An 8,064-nucleotide genomic window follows, 5' to 3' on the forward strand; every position below is an offset into this window, starting at 1 on the left:
TATTTCTTTATTAATTTAGTTATAATTGTGATTTTATAACATTTGTTTATAGATATAATTTATTTACGTTATTTCATTAATTTATTCAGAAATAAAACTTAAATTTTCTTTTGAGTTACATATTGAGTTAGTATGCATACTAATGTAATATATGTGGTGCATGCATATGTAGCTATCATATGCATGTCTCATATGCATGCTAATATTCAATTTTGAACATAATTCGAGATGGGTCATTATAGAAAGTATGGTCAAAGGCGGTCCACTTTGAACACTAGGTGCAGACCAATGAATGGGGGAATGATGAGATCGAAAGCATTGTCTCCCACGACCTTGGTGATGGTGTAAGGTCTGTATTGGAGTGGTTGGAGCTTCCAATGGGCTCTGGCAAGGCATTCTTTCTACAAATGAAACCAAATTTTTTCGCTCACCTGAAACTTATGTGGCACCCGATGTTGATCATGTCACTGTTTGTACTTGGAATTGGACTTATCCAAGATGTTGTGAACCTGTTGGCGGATGTGATGGATGTGTTCAATAAACTTGGTTTCTTTATTAGTCTCAGACTATAAATGTATGGATTTTTCATGTGTAGTCGCATGAGGCATGGCAACATCAATCAAACACAATGGTTGAAATCCCACACCCACTTGAAAGGGACCACACTTAGTCAAGCTACAGAGGTCTCTGTTATAATTGTGTTGCACATAGGGAAGGATCTCATCCTAGGTTCGTGGATTTTTAGAGTTGTACATGTGTAGTATGTGCCCTATCATCCTATTGATGACCTTTGTCTGACCATAAGTCAGGGGATGGAATGTGGTCAACTTGGTGAGCTTGGTGTCTAATAATTTCCAAAGGCTCAACGAGAATGTTCTCAAGAACCTGCTATCCCAATCTTATATAATGGTCTATGGGATCCCAAAATGTACCCACATTTTTTCAAATAAGAGTATGAAAGTGTCCTATGTTGTGATACTTTTCTATTATGCCACCAATATAGGCATCTTAGAAATTTTTCCATGACCACAAAAACATAGTCATTACCATACTTGGTAGAAGGGAGGCCATATAGATAATCCATGGAGATGGATTTTCTGGGTTGGATGGGAGTAGGCATAGGAGTGTACATGCCTTGCTTCTAAATATTTGTCTTGGTGATGGAACAAGAAATGTGTGATATGATATATTTTCCAACATCCTATTAGAGTCTTTGCCAATAAAAATACTTATGTAGTATGACCACAATTTTCTCCACACCAAAGTGTCATGTGACTCGACTATAGTGTGCTTCCCAAATCAGCTTGGAACACTTGCTTGAAGGAACACAAAGGTGGCCTAGGTAGCATAATATTGCATCTTGGAGGTGGAAATATGAAAATTTCTTTCCATCCACTAGAATTTGGCATGTGGTGGCAAACTTTGATGGTCATTCTTGTATAATTGTGTCCAACCAGAGGTCTCATGGCCACAAGAGTTGAGAAAAATAGTTAGTGCTGAAACTGGGGGCCGAATGAGGAAAACAACAACATGATTAATGTTTCCCTTCTTATATTTAATGTTCAAGTGGAATTGTTGCAGATATGTAGATGACTTCTGATGGTGATCATTCTGCAACTTCCTTTGTGTCTATATAAACTGAAGAATTTGGTGATCTATGTGGATGAATGTCTCCTTCCCCAGAATGTAATGTTTCCATTGTTAGCAAGCCTACACGATATAATACATCTCTTTATCATAGTTGGGGTACTTACGAATTGTATCGAAAAGTTTCTCATTGTGATAGGCCACTAGATGCCCTTGCTAGGTGAGAATTGCACCAATAGTATAGTCAGAGGCATCTGTCTCAATTTCAAATGGTTGTTGCAGGTTTGGAAATGTGAGTACAAGTGTAGAGCAGAGGTGGTGCTTTAGCTCAATGAAAGCCTTTTGTTGGGGCTTGGACCAAGAAAACTTTACTTTCACTCTTCCCTTGGTAATATAACTCAAAGGCCAAGTGATATGGCAAAATCCCAACGCAAGCCTTCGATAAAAATTTACAAGGCCCAGAAAGTTGTGAAACTTTGTTAGAGTGGTCGGGGCTAACCAATCCTGAATGACTTGAATCTTCGCCTAATCCACATACACACCTTTCTCATCTATGATGTAACCTAGATGTTAGACTTGGCTCATACCAAATTTGAATTTCTCCAAGTTGGCACATATTTTGTGTTGCTGCAGGGTTTGAAGAACCTGCTGAATGTGTTGCAAGTGATCTTCCCAAATATTGCTAAAGGTGAGGATGTAATCCATATATACAACCACGAATGAGTTGGTGAAGGGCCACAAGATGTCATCCATCAACCTCATAAAAGTTGCAACGACATTTTTCAACCCGAAAGGCATGAACAACCATTCAAAAAGGCCCTCCTTGGATTTGAAGGCGGTATTCCATACATCTATGGGATTTATTGGAACCTGGTGCTAGCCAGACTTCAAATCAATATTGCTGAAGTACTTGCCCCCCTTGAGTTGGTTAGGAAGGTCATCAATCTGTGGGATTGGATACCTGTTCTTGACAGTGATTTTGTTTAGTGCTCGATAATCAATGCAGAGCCTCTAGGTTCCATCCTTATTCTGTACAAGTATAATCAGACTCCCACAAGGTGAGGAAATTGGTCAGATGTGCCCTTCATTAGGGGGACTTTTGTGGTCTAAAATGGATCTCCTACGAAAAATTTACAACCAAACTAAACTTTATAAGAACTAATAGGATTCAAGATGATGATGTCAACCTGTTGGCTTGATGGGGCTTGACCCAGGTTCAGATTTAATTGTGCCAACCAAAAAAACCCTAACTTCTGGCCCTTTTGGCAACAACCTCTGTAGCGCAGGCTGCAGTCTCACCTGAAGTAGTATTAGGGGATGCTAGAACTAGGTTTCTACAACCAGAGTCCTATGTGATGGTTTCTTGAAGTCCTTATGGCTTAGATCTACCTTCACGCAACCTTACCCTTTCCGGACAAACAACTACTGCAACTCTATCTAAATGACCTTCAGATCTTCGTGAAGGTACTTAATTATACTTATCATGCATAAATATTACAGATCTACTAGTTCCATGCAATAAATAAGCATTAATTCATATTAAATAGATTACAGAGCGAAGATATATAAACTTAGCAGAAGTAAATAAAAGAACACAGATGCATCATTTTCGGCCCAAAACAGTCTTTATTAAATATAAGTGTTCAGATACAGACTCTTTATCCCTGTGCACTCAGTTGCAGGGGCCCACACACTCAGCTTGCGGACTTACCAAGGTCTCCACACACTTAGCTGTAGGAGCCTTCCCCTTTCGCCTAAGTACAGGAAATAGACCTTTCCTGCCTTAGCACCTTGCCCTTACAATGATTATTTTCTACTTGATTCATCTTTAGACTCACTATGACTCATCTATTTATAACATCTGCTTTACAATACCATGGTTCGCGGACCATGGGCGGGTCTCAAAACAACTCTATCACCTACCCAACTAAGGGACTAAAGACCTTTTGACTTCTACTAGCTTCATGCTCTGATTTTCCACATTTCGTGGGGACTTTACATTCACCACAAAAGGTAATACAAAATTGACTCAAAAATTAACAAAATTGACCATAAGGACCCCATCCCAATAGGCCCCCAACATAAATTGGGTGACTCGCCCTCGAGTCACTCAGTCGACACCTTGATCTTGTTGCAGAGGTCACTAAAACACATTTGCAACACAACTATGTCAGCAGATACCTGAACTGTGACCTGCTGCACTTCCTCTACCAGCTTTTCTGTAGTCGGGCCTTCCATCACAACACACATCATCCTTTGTGTCTGCTGGAGTGTCTTCAACTTTTCCTGGATGGACAGAGTAAGATGACTTGCTTCCTCTATCCATGGTTGTATTCTGGCCTTTAAAACAACCTCTTTTCTCTATAGCTCTTCAATTTGTGATTGAAGTTGTTTTCCTTCTTGCAATCGAGTGAGGCACTGGACTGGCACCAAAGTGCATGTGGTTGCCCTAATTTCATCAAAATATCATTGTGTCTCCTAGATATTTGTGCCAAGTTTTTGTAGTTTTGGGTCCTATTGCAGAGTCATCCATAGTTCCATGGCCTATTCGAGATCAGTGTGCAGCTTGTGACTGTTGCATCCAAAGTGGTCATGCTCTCCCTGATGGCTGCTCCGCGCTGCTCTTCTGGCGGAGTGGTTCACTGCAATTTCAATTCCAGCTCTGAGATATTCATTTGAAATTCAAATTTTACCCAACCGACCTCATCCTTTGATTCTCTTACTATGATAGCCAACTTCCAAATCTTTGCGGCTGCTTCGGCATCCTTTGGAATGTGAAGTTTTGGCAGCATATTGCATGCTTGTGTAATTGATGCCTCCAAGTTCTGGCTTCGTGCAACCAGTTCTTCCTTTTCCTTTAGCGCCTGAGCCTTTTTTGCGAAAATATGCTCAGTTTTCTTATTGACCTCACTGATAACTGATAGTGCGCAATGCTCCCTGATTCTGAGCTCGTTTGATACCCCTTGATGAAGTGCGTGGAGGGTCTGAATGGGAAACGCAACTAAGTTGACACCAACATCCTCGATCTATCTGAGCTAAGTGTTTGCTTCATATGCCTCTGTGCGCAGTGATCCTTCTGGTAATAGGATAACTCTATGGTCTAGAGTCCTGTATGTGTCTAGCACCAACATGCTAGCTTTCTGTAGGCTCGCTGAAATCCCGCTCACTTGTCCCACGCTTTCCTGAATTCGACCTATTTGAATCTGCAACTCGCGCAGATCCTTCTGCACACTCCCCAATGTCTGCATGTACTGCTACTCAAATTGTGTCCATAACTTCGTCATTATGTCACGGACCTTGTCTCCGATCTCATCCAAGTCCCCCTCAGTGAGGACCATTGGATCCACATGTGCATGCTTGTCTGATTTCTGCTTCTTCCTGGGCCCAAAAGTCGTGCCCTTGGTCTGCTTCTGTAATTTAAAGGGATTGCTTTTCTCCTCGCCACCGCCTCCTTCCTCAGATCCTTGTCTGCAGTATGTTGAGAAGCAAACTCCTCAACTTCTAGTGTGGCCTCTGTTGGTCCTCCAAATTAACATACACTTTCACTCCATTTTCACCTTTACCCTCATTTTGTCACCTCATTTCATCACATTATCGTTATATTTCCATTACCATATGGGTTCATATTTTTATTTTCCAAAGTTATTTATTTTATGTATTAAAGTGAGTTTATGATTAAAAGTTACAAAAATAACATGTATTTTCTTATACCTAAAGGTGGAATGAGTTTGGTGACATTTGTAGGTGATTTCGAAGGTTCCAAGACACTCTTATGTGGCCTCCAAGACTCAAATTCGAATTCTCTTGATGATTTGAAGGAGATTTGGGATAGGGGTCAAGCATATCTCATGGAGAAAAATCATGGATAAAGGAATATGTGTCTCATATTGGTTGTAACCATATGAAGGATTTGTGGAACTAAGAGGGATTAGTGGATACCCATTAATGAGTTAGTTGCTTATGCTTTTGTATAAATAGGAGTACCTCCTCCATTCCAAAGAGAGGACTCTTGGAGCATGTATCCTAACTTATGATGCAATAGAATAAAGTTTACTTTCTATAGTTTTAGATATAAATTGTCTCAATGTAGTATATGAATTTATGGAATAGTTTGTCACTTTTTTCTTAAGAGAATTGAGCTCACTCTAAAAGGATCAAAGAAACATTTTATTTCATTATAGATTTTATTTTCATTTAATTTCTAAGATGTTTGAAGCTTTTTCATTATTAATGAATGAATTTTAGTTTAAATATTATCAGCATATGAAAGGACAAACAAGGGTCTAGGTTAGGCTCTCTTCCATTTGATATGAGTAATAATTGAAATTCATTCTCTTTTTCTAGTTTCAAGTGATTTTCTGAATTTCCAGTTTTCCAACAATGGCATTAATGATGAATGAATTTGTAATGAAGAACAACAAGGACCTCCTTAGTTAGGAGCCTCTTCTATTATTTGTTTATGCATCTTAAGCTATTGTCCATTAGTGGTTTTTGATTTCTATTCATGAAGTAGTATTCTAGAAGAAGGACAAATCTGGTTCTCCTAAGTTAGGAGCCACTTCTCCTGCTTATTACATAATGAATTATAAATTACTTAGTTAAATTTTATATTTGTAATATGCACTTCTAATTAGTTTATAATTGCATTCCCTTCAGTTTCCATAACTTATCTTCTAAAGTTGATTATAGTTGCATCTGAGGTCCCATATATTTTGGTTTGCTTCTAAGTTTTACGAAACCCCCAAGTTGACAATTAAATAATAGGGATTTAACAGACAATTAAATCACCCAACAACCTCCTTCGTGGCGTGCTCCTTGTCAGTGGTTTCCTTAGCAACAACTTCCTTCTTTTCCTGTGCTGCTTTTTCTTGCTCTGCGGCCTACTCAACCTCTTTCTTTTTTTGTGTTTCTTTCTCTCGAGCAACAACCTGTGCAAATTCCTTTTTCTTCTGCACTGTTGTGGCCTGCGTGAAGGAACTTTCCCTGCCATGCTTGTTCCTGCACTGAGATCTGAAGGCTGCCACCAGTCACTTGACCATTTTCCCATGACTCCCTATACAGTTGCGTCAGTGACTAGGTATGGCAATGTGTACCATACTTTCTTAGGATCTCGCCTCCTGCAAATGGATACGTTGTGAAAATCCGCTTTAAGCTCCGCATATGCCTCCAATTGCACAAACAATGTTGGTGACAGCCTTGGCCTCTGGCTGATCATGGTACGAAGGTCCATCTCAACCATCACCCAGAATATTTTTGTCTCCATGTCCCTCTCTAGGTCCTTCATTACCCATAGCGAAGCGAACTTCGTGGTCTCTAGTAAATCATCGTCTTGTGGAGGGCACTGGGTGTCCTCTAGGAGCCTCCACATGACGAGGGAAATTAATTACGATAGCCAAGCATAATGGAATGCCTTTTTGTCATCCTGTGCTTCACAACAATTCAATAGGAACTCTTTGAAGAGGTATTGTGCATAGTTGTACTGCACCCCTTCACACATTGTGTAGCCAAGGAAATGAATGGCATCGACACCTCATCCACGCAACACTTTCTCATAATCTTACAAGCCAAAATTTGGGTAGAAAACTGCACTGCCCTATCGGTGATGGAACGAATAGAGTATCTGCGTGACTTCTTCACTAAGCCATACTTGCACTTCATTTTTTTCGTGATTTGTTTCTCTTGACTCTTGCCTCCAAACTCCTTGGTGGGATCCACCCCTTGGTAGGGAAACCTTGTGATATGGTGGATCAACATATCTGTGATGGGGATGGGCTCTCCCATCCAGAGACACCCATCATGCACCAGTGTAAGCAATTGGCATACGCACACCATGTTGATAGTGGTTCAGCTAAAGTGTGGTACCCACAACATATTCAGAAACCCGACCTTTTCAACCCCCGCGACCCACTTCATAGTCTCTAGTCATGTGACTCCAGTCTCCTCATAGTATATCTTTGCCAAATATTTGTTTGTCGCCAAGTGTGGGAATTTATTATGATCAGCTAGATCCCAATCCTCCATTTTGAGGGATGGAATGCACCTTAATTGCATGCCTTCAAATGGTACTTTCCGGTAATAGTGGTGTAGAAATCATAAACTTTCTAGAATTTGGATCTTTCGAGACCTTCACTTTGCCCTTTCACAGAGGGATATATTATGGGAACCTAGTGATAAGCTCACCCTCCTCAACATCCAACTCTTCAACCCCATTATGAAGCTCCTCTATGTCAAGATCTAAGGGTTCATATGGATGTTTCAATTTGTCCATCTTCCCTTTCTACTGAACCTTTGTAGGGTTCTTCCTCGGTGACTGTCCCATCGGTACAACATGTGGTTTCTTCTATTTCTCCTTAGTAGTGGATGGTTTAGGCCTACGCGACCTCGGCGCCGTAGGCATAGACGGTGTATCTTCCATTGCCGACGTAATTTCAGGGACTGCGACGTCAGAGATAGCGACTTCAAAGATAGTGGCTTTGG

Source organism: Pinus tabuliformis, chromosome 3_2 (assembly GCF_031772625.1).
Source record: "Pinus tabuliformis cultivar Carrire ecotype Pingquan chromosome 3_2, CPIR1, whole genome shotgun sequence".
NCBI lineage: Eukaryota > Viridiplantae > Streptophyta > Pinopsida > Pinales > Pinaceae > Pinus > Pinus tabuliformis.